We start from the raw sequence: 26,754 nt of genomic DNA, 5'->3' as shown, positions 1-26,754 counted from the left end.
CTTATCCACTGGTTTCCCACTTAAGTACATTTTGAGGTGTTAAAACGGATCCCATGTGACTCAGCAAGGATTCTTCAATCAGATAAATTGCAGAGTCCTGCTACATCACAGATTCCCTATTGAGAGTTCCAGACGAGAAGCAATGTCTCGGGACAGTGCTTGATCACTTCAAAAGCCCACAAATAGTAAGTGGGTGGCAGTAAGTGTAATGAATGGTGAGCTCAGTCCCTTCACTGCTGACCACAAAACCTGAGCCCACATATTTGTCAACCACAATTTTGCTCCTTCTCCTGGTAATTTATCATCCACTGTTTTCATTTCAACTTCAATAGGACTGATTTCTTTGGAGTGTAATCCACCATTTATAGAGAGAGCTGTGTGCAGCACGATTCAAATTGATTTCAGCCCACAAGATACAAGCTTATGAGTTATTCCATTTGCTGAGTTTAGTATAAATAGATAAAGATTTGCAAATAAAACTGTAACTACTTTTATGGCAATTACATTTTTTACACTATTTTATCAATAGCATTGGAAAACCAATTTTCTTATTCAATCCTGTAAACAGTTCCTTTCATTGTAGAGGTCCTTAAATCAGAATAAATTGCTCACCTTCTCTCAACTTAATGCGCAAACAAAAATAAAAGAATGAAACTCTTTACAATTAACTGTAACATTTCATCAGATGAATAACCTCCTCCTTTGATACCACCTTGATGATTGTCCAGCAATTATATAACGTTCCCTTCATTTTTAGCTGCTTCTTCCATTGAACGCATCTGCTCAGCTTTGACTTAAACCTTCTTTTATTACGTCTACTACAAGGCAGATGGAACTCTGACTGCCAACACAATGACTTAAGGCCTTATGAGGAAATAAATCAGACTTAAAATATGGATCAAAGGCTCAAAACCCCCAGGTTATTCCAGGAAAATCTCCCTGCTTGGTGCCCATCGCTACAGAGGATAAGTGTCAGACGTGTGTGTGTGTGTGTGTGTGTGTGTGTGTGTGTGTGTGTGTGTGTGTGTGTGTGTGTGTGTGTGTTGTGTGTGTGTGTGTGTGTCTCTCTCTCTTCACCGAGCTGATGAGCTTCTTCGGCTCAGGTAGTTACCAACTGCACACACATCCGCTCGGCAAGATCTACTCCTCAATGCTGAGATATACTGCAACTACACCACAAAGGTTGCTACTTGCTGCATGAGTATTTGTTTGGCATGCCCAGCAGATCATGCTGATGAATGCCTGTTATCCTGGTCGGAGTCCTGATGTGATAATTCTGCACCAGCCAAATGTTCAATGATACTTGAGCCACAACATCAAATCAGAGGCCAGTCGCTTCGTAACAAGAGACGTCTGCTTTCTTCTTACTCATGTCTCCACTCTGCAACTAACTGCACAAAACCAGCAAGATTCCAATGAAGGTCATCCATTATATTCTCAATAAGCAGCCATGATGGCACCTTAGGCCATGATACTAAGATTACAGCAACTCAGGAACAGGGGTGGGAGCAAAAGGAAGAGAAGAGACTACTACAAGATCCAACAACTGGCTGACTATCTGTCGTGACCTCATCAAACTAATGTTTCATGGAACACGATCTAAAATACAAAGGACAAATAGCCACTCTGCAATTTCCTTACTGCCTATCATGTGTTAATGCTACAACACTCTCCATCAGCAGAGTTACTAGACGTCAAATGTTTAATTTGTTCTCTTCCTACAGATGCTGTGAGACCTGCTGAGTTTCACCAGCAATTTCTGTTTTTGTTTCGGATTCCTGGGAGGGCAGGACTAATCTACGGTTAGGACTGTGTTCACTGGAATTTAGTCGAGATTAGATTACTTACAGTGTGGAAACAGGCCCTTCGGCCCAACAAGTCCACACCGACCCGCCGAAGTGCAACCCACCCATACCCCTACATTTACCCCTTCACCTAACACTATGGGCAATTTAGCATGGCCAATTCACCTGACCTGCACATCTTTGGACTGTGGGAGGAAACCGGAGCACCCGGAGGAAACCCACGCAGACACGGGGAGAATGTGCAAACTCCACACAGTCAGTCGCCTGAGTCGGGAATTGAACCCGGGTCTCTGGCGCTGTGAGGCAGCAGTGCTAACCACTGTGCCACCGTGCCGCCCACAAATGAGAAAGAATCTCATGGAAATCAGGACAATCCAGGATAAATGCAGGAAGGATGTTCCTGATCATTGGAGAGTCGAGAACCAGTGCTCACAGTCAAAGGATACGGGATAGACCATGTAGGATTGTGATGAGGAAATTTTTTTTACTCAGGGATTGGGGAACTTGTGGAATTCTTTGCTATAGAAAGCAGTTGAGCCCAAACATTGAATCTTCTCAAGAAAGAAATAGATGTAGTTCTTAGGGCTTAAGAGAGCAAAGGGTATAGGGGGACAGGGTACTGAGTTGGGTGAATTGGTGGAGCAGTCTCAAAAGGCTGAATGGCCTCCAGTTGCCCCTATTTTCTATGTTTCTATGTAATTACAATGGCAAATATAGCAATTGCACAAGACAGATTGAAGAGATATTTTGCATCTATCTTCACTACTGAGAATACAAATAATATCCCAGAAATAAATGTGAACCAAAATGTGAAGGACCGTGAGTAAAATTAGGCAATTACAGTCACCAGGGAAAGGGTGATGTGAAAATTGTTAAAACTAAAATCTGACAATTCACCTGGCTCCAATAAGATTCACCTTACAGTGTTAAAAGAAACAGCTGCTAAGTTAGTAGATGCAGTGGGGTTAATTTTCAACATTAGATTCCAGAAATGTTACATTGATTCGAAAATAGCAAGAAAGGAGGGAGACAGAAAGCAGGAAACTGTCGACTAGTTAGCCTTACACCTGTCACAGAGAAACTGCTGGAATCTATTATTAAGGAGGTTAAAATAGAGCACTTATAAAGTCTTATTGCAGAGTTTATATATTACACTTAGATTTCCAGAAGGCATTTGACAAAGTGCTACATCAAATTAACTATGCAAAATGAGAGTTCATGGTCTAGGAAGTGGGAACGCATTAGCATGGACGTAGGATTGGTTACAGCGTGGTGGGTCAGGTTCTTTCACACATGTAAGAAGCACCCAGAACAGCATTTAAATTGCCAGCTATGGAGGTATGTAGGCTATAGTGCATGTAAAAGGGATTGGCGTGGTTTGATGTCTGTTCATTGGTTGGCATGGGCACAGTGAGCCAAAGGACTCTATGACTCTAACAGGTCTTCTATTTAAGACAGGGATAAGATAATTTGTTTTTAATTCCAGGGTTCATGAGAGGCAGAGGCTGGGGCGTTGACTACTTTCAAGGCAGAGGTAGGTAGATACTTGGAGTCATAGAATCATAGAAATGTACAGTGTGAAAACAGACCCTTTGGCCCAATTCATCCATGCAGACCAGATATTCTAAATTAATCCAGTCCTATTTGCCAGCACTTGGCCAATGTCCCTTTAAACCATTCCTATTCCTATTCCCATCCCGATGCCTTTTAGATGTTGTAATTGTACCAGTCTCTACCACTTCCTTTGGCAGTTCATTCCATACATCCTCTGCGTGAAAAAATTTCCCCTTAGGTCCCTTTTAAATCTTTCCCTTCCCACTCTAAACCTTTGCCCTCTAGTTCTGGATTCCCCCACACCAGGGAAAAAAAAGTTGTCTATTTATCCTATCCATGCCCCTCATGATTTTATAAACTTCTATAAGTCACACCTCAGCCTCTGACGCTCCAGAAAAAACAGCCCCAGCCTATTCAGCCTCTCCCTATAGCTCAAACCTTCCAACTCGGGTAACATCCTTGTAAATCTTTTCTAATCCTTTGACTAACAAGGGTGAACAAATGGACTAGCAAAGTAGTAAGGGGTAAGCAGGTATGTGATTTTGAGGCTATAATCAGATCAGATCTTTTTAAAATGCAGACAGGCTAGAGGGGATAAATGGCCTCTTCCTGCTTTGAATTTTCCCCTCTGTCTGCAGGCACAACATAGACGACAGAAGTCTGGACTGACTGATTCAGAAGCAATAGGACACTGACAAAGTCAGAGTGTTGAGAGTATGAAAGCTGTTTCTCTGAGAGGACAGCAGGTTTATGTCCCACAGAGCTATTGCCACTATCCCAGGCAATACCTCAGCAATTCAGCAATCCTTCTAACTTGCTGCAGCACAGATTGCAGGGCTGCTGTGTCACAATGAATGCCCCACACAGCTTTACATGATACGAATCTGAGCTTGTGTGGGCATCAATTTGTAAGCAGACTTCTACTCGGTCCTTGGTGTTCCCTGCACCTAATTGATCTCTGCCAGTTTATGCTCTCAGTGAGCTTCCTTCTGTCTTACTACATCAAATCTTATCAGCATATCCCCCAACATTTTTCTCCCTCAGATTGTACTTCCATTTAAATGAATTGATCTTATCTATCTCAATCTTGTGTTAGAAAGTTCCACATTTACATACCCTAAGGTCAAATAAATTTCTCCTGAATTCCCCAATGCATTTCTTATATGGTATCGAATGTTAGGATATCTTGTTTAGGATAAGTTGTAGGATAGTTTAAATTTATGATCCCAGGTTGTGGATTCAGCCATCTCTATGGCCTAACTAATTCTCTTTGCCTAATTTATCATAATATGAAGACCTGTATCAGGTCACCACAAAGCCTTCTGGTTACTAGGGGAGAGGAGGACCAGCCTTTCAGTATCTCCTGATCAACATACCTATAAAGACGATGCTCAAGCAGAGGGAAAAAAAGTGTGTTCTGAATATAGTTGCTTTGTCAAGATGTACACCAGCAAAGACATTATACTTGAGCAGTGGCCAGGACTAACTACATATATAAACATGGCTACAAGTTATCTTTGATCAAACTTCATGCTCCTATCATAGGGAAATGGCATTAAATATCTGATGTGAATGTTTGTGAAACGATTGGTATTCCTCTTACCAAAGTGCATTTAAAGATCACAACTGCACATCAACTACAACTGAATACAATCAAATATACTTAAAGTTGATCGAAAGCTGCACATGATCTTAAAATCCCTTTAATCTGCAAATTCAGTTCTGCAACCTTCTTCAATAACCGTCCAATTATGTCAACATGACTGTCCCGAGGCTAATTTCAATCAAATTAAAAACAAACCAGGATTGAAGACTCCATGTCATATTGTATCTAACAGTGTTCTATTGAATGATGACAATGCTTCTGATTTATTGAATTTACTTTCATCTATGTATTAATTACTTCCGCCCCAAGGATCATGGAGGTTTTATAATCGGAGCTTTCATCTTTCTTGTCTGTCAAGATAATCAGAAGAAATTAGCTGTTGGATTTCAACCTAACTTGGCAAGTTACTTGCTTGGCTACTCCGATGCATTTAATGGCAGCTTCAGTTTGATAATCTTATCAAAATGTAAGAGAGACAGAAACTAAGGCCAAACATATAGGCGCCACGGTGACTGAGTGGTTAGCACTGTTGCCTCACAGCGCCAGGGACCTGGGTTCGATTCCCACCTCAGGCTGTGTGGAGTTTGCACATTCTGTGTGGGTTTCCTCCCACAATCCAAAGATGTGCAGGTCGGGTGAATTGGCCATGCTAAATTGCCCATAGTGTAGGTTATTAGTTAGGGGTAAATGTAGGGAAATGGCTCTGGGTGGGTGACTCTTCGGAGGGTCAGCATGGATTTGTTGGGCTGAAGGGCCTGTTCCCACATGCAGAATTCTAATTCTATGAGACAGGTGTGAATAAATCCTATAGAAACTGAAGAGAACCATCTTCAAAAACCTGTATAAACCACAGGTCCTGCCTCAACTGGGGAACTGGATCTATTTCTGAACACCACATTGCAGGAAAGATATGCAGACATTGGAGGGAGTTCAGCAAAGATGCATGAAAATTCTTCCAGGGAACATGTAACTATGGAGTAGCTGGGACTGTTCTCCTTGGACCAGTAAAGGTTGAAAGGAGATTTGATGAAGTTATTCAAAGTCATGACTTTTGGGAGAGAGTGAATAGAAACTGAAAGAATGAGATTGAAAGGACACAGATCTAAGTTAATTGGCAAAATAAGCAATGGTGAGATGAGGAACTCATTTTTTTACTGTTAGGATCAGGAATGCACTTTTTGAGAATACGGTGGAGGCACGCTCAATTGAGGCATTCAAAAGAGAATTGGATGATTATCTGAAAACATTGCATGGCTACAGGAAAGAGCAAGATAATGGCAAGAGATAAAAACTGCTCTCACAGAGAACAGTGCAGAAAAGATGGACCAGTTGGCCTCCTTCTGTCCAGTAACCTTTGTGTGATCCTCTGAAATTCCTGAAGAAGGGCTTATGCCCGAAACGTCGATTCTCCTGTTCCCTGGATGCTGCCTGACCTGCTGCGCTTTTCCAGCAACACATTTCCACCTCTGAAATTCTACACAGGTTTACTGATCTAATAATTTATGTGATTTAATGTTACTTTAAGATTGTAATAGACTTTTCTAATAAAATACATTCAACAATAAAAGATAGATTTACATCTATGTAGCACACTTTATCACCGCTGGGAGACCCAAAGTGTTTTGCAGCTATTGGAGCACTTCTGTAACTTAGGGAATGAGGTAATCATTAGTCAGAGTAAGCCCAGCATAAACAGAATTGAGATAATAACTATATAAAATGTTGGGTAAGGGATAACAACTGTTAGAACAACGTGTAAACTCCCCTGTATATATGTTTTCTTTTCATTCTTGGGATGAGGGAATTGGTAGCTAGGTCAGCATTTATTGCCCACCCCGATGGCAGTTAAGAGTCAACCACATTGCTGTGGGTCTGGAGTCACATGCAGGCCAGACCAGGTAAGGATTGCAGTTTCCTTCCCTAAAGGACATTGGGGAACCAAATGGGTTTTTCCTGACAACGGGTTCATGGTCATCATTTTGAATCTTAATTCCACAGTTTTACTGAATTCAAACTCCACCATCTGCCATGGCAGGATTCAAATCTGAGTCCCCAGAACCCAACACCTGGGTCTCTGGATCAGCAATAATACCTCCAGGCCGTTGTCTCCCCTTACAAAGCACCATGGGATCTTTTCCATTCTTGCGACAGAACAAACAGCTTAGCCCTTGCATCTGAGCGGCAACACCTCCCACAATGCAGCAAAGCACATGTGTCAGATAAAGTCTGTGTTCAAGTCACTAGAGCAGGACTGAAAACTACAAGCTACTGACTCAGGGGTGAGAGTACAGCCTACTGAGCCAAGGCTTATGCCTGAGGGGAAAATAAGAAGCCTTTTATGGCAACCTCCAATTCTGGTCAGAAAAAAAATTAATCACCTCCTCTGCCTGTGCACACTGGCAGCTAATGTAGGTCCTAAATATGCCTCAGTGAATATAAAGTAATTTTTGAACAATGATTTCTTTTCAAAGGTCATGGCTTCCAGGCACTGACTTCAACGAACAGGAGTGCACTCCACTATGTATACTTAAAAGCCACCTTGCCATCTCTTTAAACAAACCACCTACACACAAAAGGACCTCATCAAATCAGACAGAATTCAAATCAACTGAGACTGGGTGACTAATAGCAAATGAATAGTGAAGGAGAAGGCCAGAGTTGCTTTCTGTCAGGGGAGAAGGCAGCAGAGATTAGAAGGAAGGGTCCACACTGTGGCAATCCTTCATCCGAGTAGCTGAAAACTGAAAATAATTCATGACAAAAGAGAAGGAAAGGAAGAATCAATTAGAGAAAGGGAACTCAGGCTGACGTAATGATGAGCATTGGAAATAGACAGCTTGAGTGATTAAATTTCCAACTGGGTGAAGAAATTACCCTCTTTTTCAGGGTTCAGATAAAAGCTCCACTGCACCTGGTATCGTGGATTTTCCACTCCAGAGGAAGCACTGAGGATGGCAAATGGTAATTATCCAGTGGGAGATGACATTCAGCAAGTTCTACACAAAGCCAAGCTCTGATCCAAAATAAATGCAGCTCACAGATGGTCTTTTGCACCAAGGTGTGCAACTTCAGCACACAGGCCACAGATGTGGAAGAAATAGTGGGGTCCATTATTTACACCTACGCAATTTACACATGGTCCACTAAATATGAACTTCCAGGATGAGCCTAATTTAAACCTTCCATGAGAAGATTGCACTTTTTTTTTGCAGACTGGGAGACGGGTTAAGGGGATATCCTTCACAGATGGAGAAATGTAAAGATGGAAAGATGCTGTGGTGTATAACGGATCACTCAGAGGGTATGAGGTGCTGCAGCGATATACACCCTTCACAACTATGCAGTAGTTTGCAGTTTCTTTCCATCATCAGGAATCTCTCCAGCTCTCACTGTCTGCCTCTAGTGTGTAGTGAATGGCTTCTAAGACTAATAACTTACCTAGTTGGCCTCATTACAAACACAGTTTCCTTGCCAGAGGCTAAACGTGGGCCAGAGGAATATATTCCTTGGGGTTTTGGTTGGTGGGGGGTGGTGTTCAGGAACAGAAGAGAGTGTATCTGTGAAATATTTCCAGATATGAAAGAAGTAGAAGAGGAAAAGTCTGTTCTGTGGTTTGGTCCATTGCTATAGTAAAAAATCTTAAAATGTGTAATCTTTTCATGCCATTTTTCTGTTATCATCTGGAAATTCAGGTTTTTTTAAAGTTACCAATCTCTACAAGGGTCACAAAGGAGAGACAAATACAGCAAAGGAAAAATGAAAATGTCTGTGTTGCTGCAGTTCTCACTTTTTTTTATTCATTTGTGGGATTTGGGTGTAGCTGGCTGACCAGCATTGATAGTCCATCCCTATTTATCCTTGAGAAGGTGGGGGTGAGCTGCCTTCTTGAATCACTGCAGTCCACTTGCTGTGGGTTGACCCACAATGCCAGTAGGAAGGAAATTCCAGGATTTTGACCCAACAACTGTGAAGTAACTGTGTTATATTTCCAAGTCAGGGTGGTGAGTGGCTTGGAGGGGAACTTTCAGGTGGTGGTGTTCCCAAGTACCTGCTGCCCTTGTCCTTCTGGTGGAAGTGGTCATGGATTTGGAATGCACTATCAAAGGATCTTCTGCAGTGCATCGTGTAGATAGTACACACTGCTGCTTCTGAGCGCCATTGGTGGAGGAATTGAATGTTTGTAGATGTGGTGCCAATCAAGCAGGTTGCTTTGTCCTGAATGGTATCAAGCTTATTGCGTGTTGTTGGAGCTGCACCCATCCAGGAAAGTGGGGAGTATTCCATTACACTCCTGATTTGTGCCTTGGAGATGGTGGATGGACTTTGGGGTATCAGGAAGTGAGTTACTCACCGCAGTATCCCTAGCCTCTGACCTGCTCTTGCAGCCACTGTGTTTACATGGTGAGTCCAGTTGAGTTTCTGGTCAATGGTAGCCCCAAAGGTGTTGACAGTGAGGGATTCAGTGATGGTAATACCGTTGAATGTCAAGGGGTAGTGTTTAGAGTGTCTCTTATTGGTGATGGGCATTGTCTGGCGCAAATGTTACTTATTGACCTAAGCCCGGATATTGTCCAGATCTTGTTGCATTTGAGCACAGTACTATTCAGATACCACCTTAGTTGAAATTTGTTTGAAAGAAGTTGAACAGATTAATTTTCACATGATATCTGCAGGCAGAAATCAATGTGTGCACTGTCCTTTGATGAGCAGGATGAATGTAGTTGGTGTCAAGAACTCAAAAGGATAGCATTTCAAACAACTGAAGAAATTACGCTGCAAGCCTGTGGAACAAAGTTCAAAACAGTGCAGTCTGACCAGTGGATTTCATTCTGGTATGATGTAATTTAATTACAATAGATTCTCACGTCTACAATCAAGTATTGATTTTGGGCAAACTCTAAGAATTCATAATTTGAATTACAAAAACACAAGTTAATCAAAGGATTCCAGATTTCATGCTGAAGGGAAATTAAGCATTGTTGAACAAGTGACTGATTGATTAGATAAATAGAATGAAATTCACTCAGTATATATGGACATTCATAGGTGTCCCATTTGGGCTTTCACCAGGACCTTGTCAGAAAAATTCAGGGTACATAAGTGGAAATCAAGAGGGACTGTCAGAAAGTGAGTTGAGTGACATTTCTGACTGTGAAACTCAGTTCCTGTGACACCCAGAGTTAATTACACCACAGATCCACATGTGTATGTGTTACAGCCTTGCATTAACACCTGATCAACACAAGCAAAAATTAGGCGCTTGTAATAAATGAATCAATACCCCTCAGGAATCTAATAGGAAATTATTGTCCAGTCAATTACAATATTAGTACGGTATTCCAAAGCAATCTGAAATGGACTGGTGAAATTCAAACTCGTTGAGCCATATAGTATACTATAATTTTTAACTTAACAAGTGCATTTTAAACAAATTGTGCTTTAGTAGATATGTATACACTGCCATGTGGTTTGATATTGATTAACTGACCACAATAAACTGAAATTCAAGAAACATACACAATCATCTGTCGCCACGCAACAGCGGTTTCATATGATGTGAAATATTTCTGCAGAAAAATATCAATACAGGAAATGATGCAAGTTCATATTCAAGAATGTTTATGAATTGAGGAAAATAATAATTCTGTTAATTTAGCAGGTAACATTTTAGATGTGAAAGCATAAAACAGTGAAATATTGTGCAATCTATAGAATCTGTACATTGTGGTTGCAGGCCATTCAGCCCATTGAGTCCACACCGACCCTCTGAAGTGCATCCCACCTGGACCCATCCCCCTATACTATCCCTGTAACCTTGCATTTCCCATGGCTAATCCATCTAACCTACACATTGCTGGACACTATGGGCATTTTTCCACGACCAATCCACCTAACCTGCACATCTTTGGACTGTGGGAGAAAACCAGAGCAATCCTACTTAAACATGGGAAAAATGCGTAAACTCCACACAGACAATCACCCAAGAGTGGAGTCAAACCCAAGTCCCTGGCACCATGAGGCAGTAGTGCTAACCACTGAGCCACTGTGCTGCCTTATAGTCATCTTACAATAGATAATTGTCCCAATACACTGATAGTAACCAAGTTATATTATTTGTTATTATGTTCTTCAAATGCACTAGATATTTTTCAATACTCAATTTATTTTATATCTTTTTAATGTTCTGGGTAGATTGTGGTACAGTGAAATAGAGAAATATGTTTTCTGTATTATCTCATATGTGGCAAGGACAAGGTCAATCTTGTTTCAAAGTATTACATTTCTGGAAAATATCTTTTGCGTATCCAGTCTGGTAATCTAATGTCCATTGTAAAGAAAGGACAAAAATCTGCTGCTCCCAAGTCCTCTGAAAAGTGTGGAATTGTTGAACTACATTATTGGGTTACAAAATTCTTTTTCTTTCATTCATTCATGGGACATGGGCATTGTTCAATTGCCATCATTTATTGACCATGCGGCCCAGGATTAGGGAAGAGGGGAAGGTGAACACCATTAGGAAGGGAGTTCCAGGATTTTTATCCAGCAGCACTGAAGGAACAGTGATATAGTTCCAAGTCAGGGTGGTGTGTAGCTTGGAGGGGAATTTGAAGTCAGTGATGCTCCCACACATCAGCTGTCTTTTCCCTTCTAGGTGGTAGAGATGACAGATTTGGAAGGTGCTGTCAATTTATTTTATATATGCCGTAATGCATCTTGTACTTGCTACTGCCTGCTGTTACTGTGAGACAGTGGAGGAGAGAGTGAATGTTCAAGTTGATGGATGGAATGGTAATCAAACAGGTTACTTTGTCCTGGATATTTTGGGTTTCTTAAGTGTTGTTGGAGCTGCATTCCACAGAATTCATGATTTGTACTTTGTAGATGGTGGACATACTTTGGAGAGACAGGAGGAGAGCTATTCAAATCAGAGTTCCTAGCCTCTGACCTGTTCTTGACTGGTCCACTTATAGAGTCATAGAGTCACAAAAGATGTACAGTACAGAAACAGACCCTTCAGTCCAACTTGTCTATGGCGACCAGACATTCTAAATTAATTTAGTCCCACTTGCCAGCACTTGGCCCATATCTCTCTAAACCCCTTCTTATTCATATTACCAGCCAGATGCCTTTTCACTGTTGTAATTGTATCAGCCTCCACCCTTCCTCTGACAGCTCATTCCGCACATGCACCACTCCCCGTATGAAAAGGTTGCCCCGTAGCTCCCTTTTAAATCTTTCCCTCTCACCCTAAACCTGCGCCCTCCAATTCTGGACTCCCCTACCCCAGAGAAAAGACCTTGTCTATTTACACTATTATTGCCCCTCCTGGTCAATGGTAACCCCAGGATGTTAATGGTGAGGGTCCACTGACAGTAGTGGAATTAAATTTCAGGGGAGACAGTTAGATTCACTGTTGCTGGACATGGTTAATGTCTGGCAATTGTATGACAGGAGCATCACTTGCTATTTATCAGCCACAGCCCGGATCTTGTCTAGGTCTTGCTGCATGTGAACATAGACTGCTGAAAAACCTTCTCAATCAGTTGGTGTACTGGCTTCTCTTAAACCCGCTAGAATGCTGTCTCCAGCAGGTTCCTAAGGGGTTCCTGACACACAAAGCCCATGTCCATATCAAAACTCCAAAAGGTTCTTGGAGAAAGATGCATTTCAGACCCTTTGGGTCAAATTTTACCATTAATTGACTGAGGGCCAAGTTTGATGAGTTTCATGGAGTGTGCCTTCAGGCTGTCTTCCCAAACTCACCTCATTACCAATGCCAGCCAGAAATACAGGCCACTGCTGGGTCTTCCTGGGATTTCTGGTGCCAGTGCCATGTCTAAAGCTTAGCTGTGCACCAAATAAAGTCCTCAGCTGCCCTGCATAGTCTGCACCAGCTCCTCCAGACAGGTTGGACAGAGCAAAATTGGCACCACACTTCGCCAACAAGGTCTGGAGGTTCTGGTGGACAGGGCATGCATGCATTCACAGAGATGTTGGCATCCGGTGAGCAAGACGGAGGGCCAGCTGAAGTGAGCCTTGAGCTGGAGTTGCCAAGTAACCTCACCGACTGTCACGTCAGCAACTGTCACCATTTGGATTCCAACCAGCAGATTGGAGAATAGCAAACTGCAGATCGATGAGGTGAGATGAAGCTGTCAATATAGGAGAATGCATGTAAAGAGAACCCTTGTTTCTCACTCGCAAGAATTTCAGCTCAGCGTTCAAGGCCTAGCAATGGCTGAGTAAGTGCCCAACAGGCACTTTATTAGATTGGACCTTCCCCATGGAAGTGATAGAAAACTCCTACCCATTGTCCAACACCAGTAGGACCAGTCTGGAGACTGTGAAAGCCCATGCACAGTTACAGGCACTAGATGGGAGGTATTGTGGCAAAAAGTAATTTTGGTTTGGAACAGGTTTACGAAAATATTGTTAGCTCTGGCATGATAGGCAGAAATTGTTTCAGGACAAGGTAGTGAATTCCTTGGATCACAGATTGCTGAATAACTCCAAAATGGAGGCATGGTAGCAGTACAGAGCCAAGTATCTGCGTACAAATGAGAAATGATTTGAGTAGAAGCAGCTGGTGTTGATAAAAAAAATAAAGAGGAAGAGCCTAATTACATTTTGCTTTAGCTAATGAACCAGGATGCGCTTTTTTTAAAAAAAAAGAATGTTTTTTTTAACTTCGGATATTGACATGATCATATGGGACCATAGGAAGTACATCAGTGGAGTTTACTAGTCAATATGCATAGCCCTGCACAATTGTTTTGTCATACTGTAGGCTAATGAGCAGGAATAGGTGATGGCAGCAGAGAAGGTGAAGGTCCTACAGCCAACGGTCTGTCACACTCTGTTCTTAAGTGACCCAACATAGGAGTCGAGACCTTGCAGAGCTTCCACTTAAAAGCAGGATACTTTATGCAACCTTGTGCCCATATCTGACAGCATGCATGGACCTTGTTTTGGTATTGACTGTGAAAGAATACAGAGTCTGCAACTGTACATAACACTTCAACCAAACAGCAGTCAAATAGGGAAAACCAATCAACCTGCATTCTACAGAGTGTTCAAACAAGAGTATCTCGAGAATGGTTATCTTCCATTTTCCAGAAGACTGTTTTATCTGATTTCAATATTTTTGGTGGCCCTTTACTACCCACTTTGCTGTCTAGTGATTTGTCCCATGTTGATTACTAGCCACTCTGTGGAATGCATGTTCATGGAGGACAGCTGAAGAAGTTTGTTAGGTCTCAGACTGAATCCACTTCAACCCCATCGATGACTACAGAACTCGCAGCCAAATGTAAAAGAGATGAAGCCACGACATCCAAAGGCGTAGACTTAGGGTCATCCCGTTGTCTAGAAATGCTGCCACCTATACCTGGCAATAGGGCAGCAACTGAAAGTCCATTTCAACACTGGATACTTGTGGCCTTTTGCTAGTCTGCTGTGGGAGCATGTTCAGCTCCTTCACATTTGAATGGTAAAATTGTCTGTGTGTAGGTGACCCCAATGGTATTAGGACACCTGGCAAGGCTGATGGGCCTGTCTTGTTCAGTTAGCTGCTGCACTGGTACAAGAAGATCATACAGTGCTATTAAGATGAATGTAAAGTCATAATTGGATCAGTAAACTCTGGAGAAATCTCAGGGATAGCACAAAACAAAAGGAAGGCTGAAGTGCACAGCCACCCTGAGAAACTATTTCCAGTGTCCAAAGGCTCAATGGGATAACTGACAAAAGGAACAGAGGGCAAATTAGGGGAGCTCTTTAGACAAGGAGATCCATGCAGACTGAATTATTGCACAGCTTTCTAATCCTACTACATGGGGGAAAGTGATGATATTGTTTGTCCTGAAGAATAACATTTCCAACAGATTAACTATTATTCCTGAGCCTTTGTGTAGCAGCTCAGGGTAAGCCAGCTCAGGGCCACTGCAAACTTGATAGTTATTGATAATGCTGTTTTGTGTTAGAGGTTGTCTGGAGGTTATATTCTCAGAGACAGCAAGGGCCCAGCACCATCTTCCTAGTGAAACAGAGCCTGTGGAGAGAGTTTTTCCTCTGACATTCCAAGATGAATATGCACCTGCCTGTGGATAAAGCTGTGTGTTAGTGCTGACAAAGCCTTTCAGCTTAAAACAAAGAGGAATCTCGATAGTGATGTCCATTACAATGACAACACCTGTAAAAGTGGTAGCCAAAACTCTTGGCCAATAGGTTCAAAGTACAAAAACATAAAAATGCCATTTTCTTCCAATCTCAAAACGATAAGAGACCTTCTCTCAAAGTTGATTTTGTATTAAATTAAAATGTGCCAATCAGTTTTTTTAGGAGCGCTACATTTGCCCAGCAAGAATAGGCTGTATACAATATCCTTGCCCTTTTAGGTGGTAGCGTTTACAGGTTTAGGAGATGCTGTTGAAGAAACCTTTGTGATCCTGCTTTGTGCACCTCCTGTGCAGTTGTAACCCTGTATGCCTCAGCCTGTCTCCGCACCCTAAGATCTGTATGTCCTTGTTTGCTATGATCTGCCTGTACTGCTGGAAAAACAAAGTTCTTCATTGTATTCAGGGACACGTGACAACAATAAATCAAATCAAATTTATGACTTGCTATTGTGAGTCGATGAGTAAATGTGTAAGGAGGTGGATTGTTTGATTAGGGAAGCCGCTTTGTCCTGGATGGTGTTGCATTTATTTTTGTGTGGTGTTAGAGCTGCACTCATCCAGGCAACTGGAGAATACTCCAGCAAATTTTGATCTATGTCTCAGTTTGTAAAGTCAGGGAGTGACTTCTGAGAGCCTCTTCTGAAGTCAAGTCAAGTTTTGTACGGCTGACTTGATGTCGAGAATGCTAAAGTCAGGTGTAGTGCCAAGTGATTTTTATTCTGAACAATTTTACATCTTAAATGTAATTAAGGCCAAGGATCCTCTTGCACCTGCACAAGGAGTAGCATCAACAGCTTGAAGTTTAAGATTCTAGAGATAAGGTTAGAGTGACTGCCTTAACATTTTTTTAAATTTCTTTACAGAATGTGGACATACTGGCCTGACCATCATTATAAATTAAGGGTATCTAGTGAAATTGAACCCATTAGGAATCAGGGGAAAACTTTCCATTCATTGAAGTCGCAACTAACACAAAAAAAAGACAGTTGTGATGGTTGGAGGTCAATCATTTCAGTCTCAGGACAGCACTGATAAAGTTACTTATGGCAGTAGCTGAAGGCCAAAAGGATAGTCATTGATCATTGCTGTGTTTACTTGCATTCACAACTCCTCAGATAAAACCCACTTGCATCAAGACATGGACAATCTTTAAGCTAAGTGATAAGTAACATTTCCATCACACAAATGCAAGGCAATGACTGTCTTGACAAGAAAGAATTTAACTATCTCTCCTTTGTCTTCAATGGCATTACCATTACCAAATCTCCACCATTAACATGAAACAGTTTACCATTAACCAGACAATTAACTTGAACAATCACATTAAATGTTGGGTTATAGATTTGCTCAGAGGCTGGGTATTCTGAGGTGAGCACCCTGATTCCCTGAAGGTTACCACAAACCACAGTTAGAAAAGTGATTAAATTCTCCCCAGTTACTTGGGTGGGCACAGCTCATCCCTGTAGTGTCCAGGGATGTGCAGGCTAGGTGAATTAGCCATAGGGAATGCAGGGTAACAGGAGGATAGTGGAGGTTCTGGGTGGAATGCTTTTCAGACAGTCAGTGTGTACTCGATGGTCTGAATGGCCTGTTTCCACATTATTAGGGATTCTGTGATTCTACAGGGCTATGCACTGAAAGATGGAGAGTGACATAATACTCGATAGGTCTTCTTCAACCAGCATTGACTCAATGGGACCATATGGTCTCCTTCAATCTTTCTGTGTAATAATCTCTCCTTCAGAACAGAAATGCTATAAGTCAATGGACAGTAAAGTGCTGAAGAAATCACATAACACCTAACTTGATTACGCTTAATTACTTTTTCAACTTCAATCACTCTCACCCTAATTTGCACTTACATGATAAAATAAAATCAAACGGGAAGTGTCCCAGCTGCATACCTTAATTCTGGAAAATCTTACCTCCTCAGACCTCCTGTGGCACATTTTTAAATATCTAAAAGTACCTCCTTAACTGTACGATTTTGCCACTTGCTTCCACAGGTGCCAACAACCAAACAGCGCAGTGGAATCACCATGTTCCTCTCACAATCCTGATGCTCATTGCTAGCAGGCTTATCAACTGGGAAAAGGCCAATTATGTACTAGAAGGAAGAGGTTTCCACAACCAAACAGTCTTTGTCTCTATCCAGTACCCACTCTCAGTGTTTCCACAATGAAAGCTGTTTACAGGCTATATCGGCCTAACTTTAGCTCAAAGGTACTGAATTCAATTACTGCACTCTGCCACTATCCCAGTTGAGATGGAACATTTCTGGACATCTCAGTGAGCACACTTGGAAATTTACACATCCACACAATCATTGCCATACCAAACAGATGCACCAACCTCCAAAAGATATCAAAAAATGTTGTACTTTTAAGCAAAACATGTTTTACATTTTTTTTAACTGATTTAGGGACCAACTTAGTTGCTCCTAACATTCTTCACTCTATCTGAGGGTCAGCTACTGAACAATCCTTTGGAGAGCCAATTGTAGCTTGGTCCCTATTGAATATATTACCTTTTCAAGATAATCCACTTGTCAACTCATAGGAAGCCTGCTTTCACCCTGAATAAAACATCAACATTCAAAATAACAGCCCTGGCATGCGAAATCAGTGCCAGTACAATCCAGGTGGCCAGGTATATGCATTGATGGACTAACATGCATATGGATAGACATATAAATAAATAAACATATAAATGGCCAGATGAAAAGGGTTTTTTGCTACACGTCTATCATGCTTTAAACATCACATTTCAAAGTGTAAAGTTCTTCAGGAGGAAACCAATCAGTTCCTACTGGTTTTACTGACCTTAAACAGCTGAGAATTCACAGAGAAGCAACTGCTCAGAATGTGCCTGTACACCACAATTACATTCTATGTCCTTTATGATGTGGGCCACTTTATACATAGCTTTTGCAGTGAAATCCGATATTGCACATTGTATGATGTGATACCCCTACACTTATCAAGCACAATCTCCACAGGAGATCTGCTGTAATGTTGACAGATTTGAATGCTAAAACTCCTTCAGGGAAGTTTAAAAGGAGAAAATTATATACGAATTATTATGTAAACAATGATGCTGGGAGTGTGCTTGAGTCATAATAGGTTTCCAGCTTCTGTTTATTCCCCAGAGATCAGCTGTGATAGTTATGTTCCCTGTATTGCATTAGTGGTTATTTCAATCAAGAAGGTTAAGCTGAACTCAATTATTTGGTAATTCAATACTCAACTGATACATTAAAGTAGTGTCAATAATTGTTAAGTGAATTCTGCAAATTATAAACTTGGCCAAGGTTCCTGGTTAAATGGGTAGAATTTGTTTTTGCAAAGCTTATGAAAGTAACTCCAGCTTATTAAGAGGACTATTAACTATTTAGTCATCTGAGGATGAACATCAGATTTAATTGTCTGCAACCACAGCATTTCCACTGGGTTTTTGTATAACAAGATCTAAAGAACTGACTGACAGCATAGTATCAACATATCAGTGCAATTTGATGTTTAAAATTTATATTTCGGCCCAAAAGTATGAAAATTACATTTCAACATTAATTTCAAAGAGTATCTGCAAAAGTTATTATTTTTTAAATTGATGGCAATTCAAGTTAGCATTGAAGAAAAAGGGCATTGTTTAATCCATATAACATCTCTGAACAAGTTGATTAGAAAATATCTACAGTGCTATCCTCAGCAGGTATTGTTAGTGAATCAATTGGCATTCCTGAAGAAGGGCCTGTGCCCGAAACGTCGAATCTCCTGTTCCCTGGATGCTGCCTGACCTGCTGTGCTGTTCCAGCAATAAAGTTTCAACTTTGATCTCCAGCATCTGCAGACCTCACTTTCTCCAATCAATTGGGATTGCTTTGTTGACAATCATTCAGATTTGCAAATTTGATTAAGTTTCTGTTCTAGAAGTTTCCATTGTTCCTTTATTGTTTTTGTAACAGTACCCCACTGGGGGTGGCTTAACCCATTAATGTTTGTTGTTTTAAGAGTAGAAGTAATCCTGATAGCCTTGTAAGCAGTGCAGTATCCCTGCCTCTGAGGGACTCAATTTCAAGTCCCACCTGCCCCAGAAGTGTGGCACAATGTCTCTTGACAACTTGATTAGAAAATATCTGCCTACCTCCAGACCAGAAGGCCTGGTTCAAGATTTTTAAATATCCACTGTTGAATCCTCCCAAATCATGAATATTTCATATCTCTACAACTCTCAATGCAAGGATCTTGTAACACAATGGTAATGCCCAAATCTTTGGGCCAGAGAATCCAGGTTCAAAACAGACCCGCTCTAGGCATGTGGTGTAACACAAACGATAAAGTGGTTATTAAAATATTTAGAAGCCATCATGTATTGCTTGTGATGCTGTGGTCATGGGTTCAAACCTTATACTGGCCAATATCACTGATTTCCAAGTCAGCCATTAACTCTTCAGAGTCTTTTATAACAATGTTATAGTCTCTACTCTGGCTGGAAGATTCATTTTCAAATCCCGACTGCTGCAGTCATGTGTCTGAACAAGTTGATTATAGAACTATGAGTAATCCTGAAACGTCAAGGTAGTGGTTTAGTGTAGCAAAGCTGAGGGGCATGCAGTTTCCTGAGGGATGCATTACACAAGTCAAGATTGATGGGCTTCTGTTTGCATCTAACTCAATAACAAATAAATATGAGCAATGACAGAATTTTTGAGAATGGCCCTTTCAAGCAAAAAATGAAAATCCTTTCAGGAGAGTCAAAATAATAATGGACTGAAAATTATCTATTTGTACCATAGAGGCCTGTAAGTTCCTCATATTTAATTTCATTTCTGTACCAAGCTGTTGATACCATCTATAAATATGCACTTCTAGAGAAAGGGTGCACTTAATGCAATTATTACAAACAGGATCACATAAAGAAAACAGACAGTTGTCACACGGGGCAGTATGGTGGCACAGTGGTTAGCACTGCTGCCTCACAGCGCCAGGAACCTGGTTTCGATTCTAACCGTGGGTGACTGTCTGTGTGGAGTTTGCACATTCTCCCCATATCTGTGTGGGTTTCCTCCAGGTATTCCGGCTTCTTCCCACAATCCAAAGGTGTGCAGGTTAGGTGAATTGGCTATGCTAAATTGTCATAACGTTCGGTGCATTAGTCAGGGGTAAATATAGGGTAGGGGAATGGGTCTGGGTGGGTTACTCTTCGGAGGGTCAGTGTGGACTTGTTGGGCCGAAGGGCCTGTTCCCACACTGTAGGGAATCTAATCTAATCTAAACTATCCAGTAATCTGTACTGGAGAGTACATTTGTATGGATACAGCAAAGTATAGGATGTTTAAAACCATTATCTATTCTTGGGATGTTGGCTTTGCTGGCAAGGATGACATTTATTGCTCTTATTTAAGATTGGTTTTGCTGAGATGCTGAGGGTCAGATATGAAGAATAGGTACCTGGCTAAAACAGTTTGACAGTGATAAAGCAAAAATCTCCTGGCAAGGAAAGAAGGGGAAAAACATAAAGTGATGAAAATATCCAAAAGATCAATGTATCAAATGTAATTGGTTCATAATTGTTAAAATTAAATCTGGCATGTGAGTTTCTTTTAAAAGATGACAATACGCTGTAACTTGGATCTCTGCAGACTTTCTCAAGGTGCCTCTCAGATGAAGCCACAATCACATTAAGTGAAGCATGTCAGTTTAATTGTGCTGCACACGTGACAACTGTTATTGCAATTAGGCTTGTAATTTATGTCTCTGTACAGTATAATTTCCTCATCAAGACACAGTCTGGTGTTGTGTTTAATGACAGGTGTCTCAAATAATATCAATACTGTCTCAGAAAGACACAGGAAAACAATGCATCAGTGCACTAATGTGCTAATTTATTTGCGTGTTGCGAGCAATGCACTTCATTTATTAGGCGTGAAGGGTAACAACAGGTTGGTGCAAATATATTATCTGTCGCTGTTCTTTTGATTGAAACAAAAGACAAAGAGCATCCAGGAAATATACAAAACCTTACACAAATGAATTGCGGATATCAAGATTTCTTAACTGGGGACCAAAATTTTGATGACTTTTAAAGCACTTCTGTGCCAAATGTCAATGTTAGCCCTAACAGCGGAAAAAACAATGCACGTCAGATAAGGAAGTTAAAATATGATCTTGTAGCTCAATGACACTAGGCTACTCCTAATGAAGGCAAGTTCCTGATGAAGGGCTTTTGCCCGAAACGTCGATTTCCCTGCTCCTCGGATGCTGCCTGACCTGCTGTGCCTTTCCATCATCACTCTGATCTAAACTCTAGTCCTACTAAAGCCTGTGCCAAGTTGAATTAAGCTGTTTAACAATGTGTCGCAAATATTTTCTACTTTATGGAGCAAAGTGAGCCAGTGTACAGACACCACAGATTGAAAAATAATGTTGATACCTGAGCTCATGTTGATTATCCTCTGATACATATATATCAATAGGGGGAGGCAATGGCCCAGTGGTATTATTGAGAGACTACTTATCCAGAGACCCAGGTAATGCTTTGGGTACCAGGATTTGAAACCCACCATGGCACATGATGGAATTTGAATTCAATAAAAATCTGGAAATAAGGGTCTAATAATGACCATGAAACCATTATTGATTCTAAGGAAAGACCCATTTGGCTCACTAATGTACTTTAGGGAAGGAAAATGCTCTCCTTATGTAGTCTGGCCTACATGTGACTCCAGACCCACAACAACATAGTTGACTCTTAACTGCCCTCTGCGCATTTAGGGATGGGCAATAAATGCTGACCTAGCCAGTGGTGCCCTCATCTCATGAAGCATCTTATGCCTTACATTTAACTATCATGAGCCAACCAGAGAGCTAGATTTAGAGAAAAAAAAATCTATGGAAAGTGCACCAACTGTGGCCAACTGCGGAAGTTAAAGATAAAGGTTATAATTTTGCAACAGTGAATGGCAGGTCAGAAGACAGGATAGAATGTAAAGAAAAGAATAACCAAACCATGAGTAAGGACATAGAAGTTAGAGTTTGAAAGAAAGACAGAGAAAAGAGAGAAACGTTAAGAGTTTGCACTGATATTTTTAAAAAGAAAATAGTGAGTAAAGTAAGCATTGATCCACTAGGGAGTGAGTTTGAGAATTAATAACAAAAAAAGGAAATAACGGATAAACTGAACATCCGTGTCTTTACTGCAGAAGATACAAATAACATCCCAGACATAACTGTGAATTAGGAGGTGAAAAAGTGAAACTTAAAGTAATTACAATCACCAGGAAAAGGGTACCCTGGAAGTTATTAGAGTTAAAGCTCCCTGAGTCCCTAGGTCCAAAGACCTTCATCCTCAGTTTGAGCTCAGGTATCAACATTATTTTTCAATCTGTGGTGTCTGTACACTGGCTCACTTTGCTCCATAAAGTAGAAAATATTTGCGACACATTGTTAAACAGCTTAATTCAACTTGGTACAGGCTTCATTAGGACGAGGTAAAAACAATGACTGCAGATGCTGGAAACCAGATTCTGGATCAGTGGTGCTGGAAGAGCACAGCAATTCAGGCAGCACCTATCCACTCCACCCTCTCCTCCCTGACCTATCACCTTCATCTCCTCCCCCACTGACCTATTGTACTCTATGCTACTCTATCCCCACCCCCACCCTCCTCTAGCTTATCTCTTCACGCTTCAGGCTCTCTGCCTTTATTCCTGATGAAGGGCTTTTGCCCGAAACATCGATTTTGCCCGTCCTCGGATGCTGCCTGAATTGCTATGCTCTTCCAGCACCACTGATCCAGAATTCATTAGGACTAGCCTACTGTCTCCAAGCTACAAGATAATATTTTAACTTCCTTATCTGACGTGCATTGTTTTTTTCTGCTGTTAGGACTAACATTGACATTTGGCACAGAAGTGCTCTCCAAGCCATTAAAATTTTGGTCACCAGTTAAGAAAATCTTGATATCCACAATTTATTTGTGTAAGGTTCCTGAGTTTAAGAGCTTGTTCTATGCTAGGGAGCTCAGTAAAAAGGGAAGCAATGGCCTGGTATTATTATCGCTAGACTGTTAATCCAGACACCCCCAGGTAATGTTCTGGGGACCCGGCTTCACATCCTGCCAAGGCTGGTGGTGTAATTTGAACTCAGTAAAATCTGGAAGTAAGAGTCTGATGGTGACCATGAATCAGTCGTCAGGAAAAACCCATCTGGTTCACTAATGTCTTTCAGGGAAGGGTACTACAATCCTCACCTGGTCTGCTCTACATGTAACTCCAGACCCACGGCAATGTGGTTGACTCTTAACCGCCCTCTGGGCAATTTGAGATGGACAATAAATGCCGGCTTAGCCAGTGACACTCTCAACTCATGAATGCAAAACAGAAAAATAAAAATAGGGTCTATATGCTCTAGTGTTTCGAAGGAGGAGAGGTATTCTCACTGAAATGCAAAAACATCGTTGAAGAGCGTTAACTGGATAAAAACTAAGAAGTTGTTTCCCTTGTTTTGAGAATGTAGAAATGTAGAAGCAGAGAAAATAGGAGCAGGAGTAGGCCATTCAGCCCTTCTAGCCCGCTCTGCCATTCGAGATGATCAGTACTTCATTCCTGCTTTTGATCCATTTAACCCTGAGAACCATACCCATCTCCTTCTAGAACATTTCAACATTTTCACCTCAACGATTTGGGTGGTAGAAAATTTCACAGGCTCACTACTCTTTGGGGAAGCATTTTCTACTCATTTCAGCCCTAAATGGCCTACCCTGTAATCCATGATTCTGGATCCCCTAGTCATCGGAAATATCCTTCCGGTCTTGTCACATTAGAATTTCATAGGTTTCTTTGAGGGCCCCCATTGTGCTTCTAAATGTCTGCAGGGGAAAATGCTCAGGCTCTGGTGTTTAGGACTCAAATGGTGAGGAATTTCTGTTGACTCAGAGCATTATGACATGTTAGAAGTCTTTATCCCAGAGGATTGCAGATGTTCCATCACTGAATTTATTAAAGGCTGAAATCAATTGATCTTTCCAACAATCAGTTTGTAAAGTCTACAGACGGGTAAATGGAGCGTTGAGGCAGAAGAGCAGTGATGGGTATGTTGAATGGTGGAGTAGGCCCAACCAGCTGCATCAAGAACAGAAGTTGCTGGAAAAGATCAGGAGGTCTGGTAGCATCTGTGATGAGAAATCAAAGTTCACATTTCGGGTCCGGTGACCCTTCCTCAGAACTGATGGTAGCTAGGAAAATGTCTGTTTATATGCATCTTCACAGATACTGCCAGACCAGCTGAGCTTTCCAAGAAAATTCTGTTTTTGTTTGTGATTTACAGCATCTGCAGTTTTTTCGGTTTTTATTCATGATGCATGATATATTGCTATTTATTATGGGTTGAATCTTACATATTTTCTGGCTCAGTGCCAGTTGCGTTGGGTTTTTTTAGAGGGTTTTCACAGTGAGCTAGTGATATGTTTTTATTTACCATATCTTGCCAAATTTGGCTCATTAACTACCTACCCCACTATGGTTCCCCTCTCAGCCAACTCTAACCCTGCGTTACCACACAATATTCTCAGCATAACTGGCCACTGCCAGAACATCCTAGAATTGTATGCCACCTCTGGAGGCACCACCATCTTTAAAAGGCCATTGTGTGCCCAGATTGGTGCTGTCAGTCTGAAGCTGCCCTGCACAATTCCTGACCTTTGCCCTGGTCATGGCAGACATGGGAAACTCTGTACCCCACTTTGAGGGCAGGGACCTGAACATCCTGCTGGATGGGATGGTGTCATCTTACCCCACAGCTAGTAGACATTGCCAGGCATTCAGAAGTGACCACCCAGATAGTGCAGTTTCAGTCATTTGGAGAAATACACAACTCTGTCAGAAAAATATCACTCCACTATTCAAGCCATACCTTCTCTCTCTGTTACCCCGCACTTACTTTATCTTTCCTACTGGACCCATCTCTCGCCAGGTCTGATGCTCTACCACTGCATCAGTTTCCCCAAACTCTAACCGCGCTAGTCTTGCATGACCTCTGTGCTAACTGCTCACTCACTCAGGACACATCCCCACTGCTACCAAAGTAACAACTGTGTCACCCACCATTATCTCCTTCAATACCTGCCTCTTTCTCATTCCAGGAGGAAACCAGCCCACAATGAACGAGTCAAGACTGGAAGTGGTCTGCCCAATACTTCAACTCCTCACTCCTTATGGGGTAAAGATCATGACTCTAACCATGTCCAAACCTCTGGACTGGTATCACAGGCTGCTCATGGCTCACTGTGCTGGGACCCTGTGACCTAAGGCTATTTCCATATACTTCACTGTGATTCTGCTGACACTAGGGAATCGAGGGTTATAGCAAAAGGGACAGGAATGTGGAGCTGCAGGTTATTCAGATCAGCCATGTTCTCATTGAATGGCAGAGCAGACTCAATGGGCTGAGTGGCTTAGCTCTGCTTTTATGTCTCATGGACCAAACATGACAAGCTTCCTTGTTTTGTGTCACCTCCAAACAGCATGGTACAACAGCAACAACATGAGCATCACATTTCTGGTTGAGGAGTCAAAAAGGGTCAGCAAGGCAATGCGAGTCTGGAATGCTGTGAGCATACAGCTGGTCTCAGAGCCTTGTGACAGTAAGCCTGGTCCAGACCCAGTGAGCTGGGTGTGTGTCGCTGAGCATCTCGTGTCCTTGCCTCAGCATTACAATGATAGTTATCGGTGCAGGCTTAGGTGCAGCATTGCAGTGCAGAAGCATACTGCACTTGGACTGGAGATGTCCCATGAGAATTCTTGGAGGCTGGCACATGTCATTTGCCAACAGTGTGTGCAGCCAGTGCTAATAGTGCCTAAGGTGTTGCTGCCCATTGTTGAACGTAGAAATCCTTCAGAGCAAGCGACGACTGAAATCGCCAAATACCACTGTGGTTTTCACATTGAGATTTCGTGAGGTCCGTTTTATTTGTGTGTTTGGTAAGATAAGAAGCTGAATACCAATATGTGCTGTCAATAAGGCATTTAATAAACTATAATCCCCCTTAATTAGGAACCCATCACTACCCAGCGAGAAACTTGCCCTACCATCCAGCAAATGCACAAAAAAATGCAGCTAGTCACTCTCGATATCTCGTCACATTTTTCATACAATTATGTCACAGATTGCCCACTTCGCTTAGACCCTTATTGTATTCTGTCCTATATTCTTTAACTGCAATGAGATAAAGGACCAAGTAACTTGTATTGGCTGTCAGTGAGTAATAAATATTGATCAGGAGAACACCACAAGTCTTCATTTATGAGACCTTTTTATGTGAGCATTTACAACTATGCGATGATTGATGCCAGGTTTAACATCTGGACTGGAAGAGTCTATCTGGGTGTTCACCCTAAATTGTGTCCTTACGTCTCTGGGTGAGGCATAAGGCCAGAGGCTTCAGGATTCAGACTTAATATTCCACTCTAAGCCAAAGCTGATGCTGTCTCAGCTGCAAGGTGAGGACTGCAGATGCTGGAGAGTCAGAGTTGAAAAGTGTGGTGCTGGAAAAGCACAGCAGGTCAGGCAGCATCCGAGGAACAGGAGAGTCAATGTTTTGGACATGAGCCCTT

The 26,754-nt window shown here is 41.7% G+C and overlaps 1 protein-coding gene and 1 long non-coding RNA gene across 5 annotated transcripts in view; one reads left to right on the top strand and one right to left on the bottom strand.

Annotated features, from left to right (window-relative positions):
• LOC122559526 (metabotropic glutamate receptor 8) overlaps positions 1–26,754 on the bottom strand; it is a 443,931-nt gene that overhangs the window by 201,614 nt on the left and 215,563 nt on the right. The window lies entirely within an intron of this gene.
• The window catches only part of LOC122559528, a 118,427-nt gene continuing 94,801 nt past the window's right edge, over positions 3,129–26,754 (top strand). The window contains exons 1-2 of the long non-coding RNA XR_006314450.1: positions 3,129–3,143; positions 3,292–3,339. This is a non-coding gene — a long non-coding RNA (uncharacterized LOC122559528). The remainder of the gene's footprint in view (positions 3,144–3,291; positions 3,340–26,754) is intronic.

This window comes from Chiloscyllium plagiosum, chromosome 19 (genome assembly GCF_004010195.1).
Source record: "Chiloscyllium plagiosum isolate BGI_BamShark_2017 chromosome 19, ASM401019v2, whole genome shotgun sequence".
NCBI lineage: Eukaryota > Metazoa > Chordata > Chondrichthyes > Orectolobiformes > Hemiscylliidae > Chiloscyllium > Chiloscyllium plagiosum.
The sequence above is the reverse complement of the archived record's forward strand: the minus strand, read 5'-3'. Positions and strand labels throughout refer to the sequence as shown.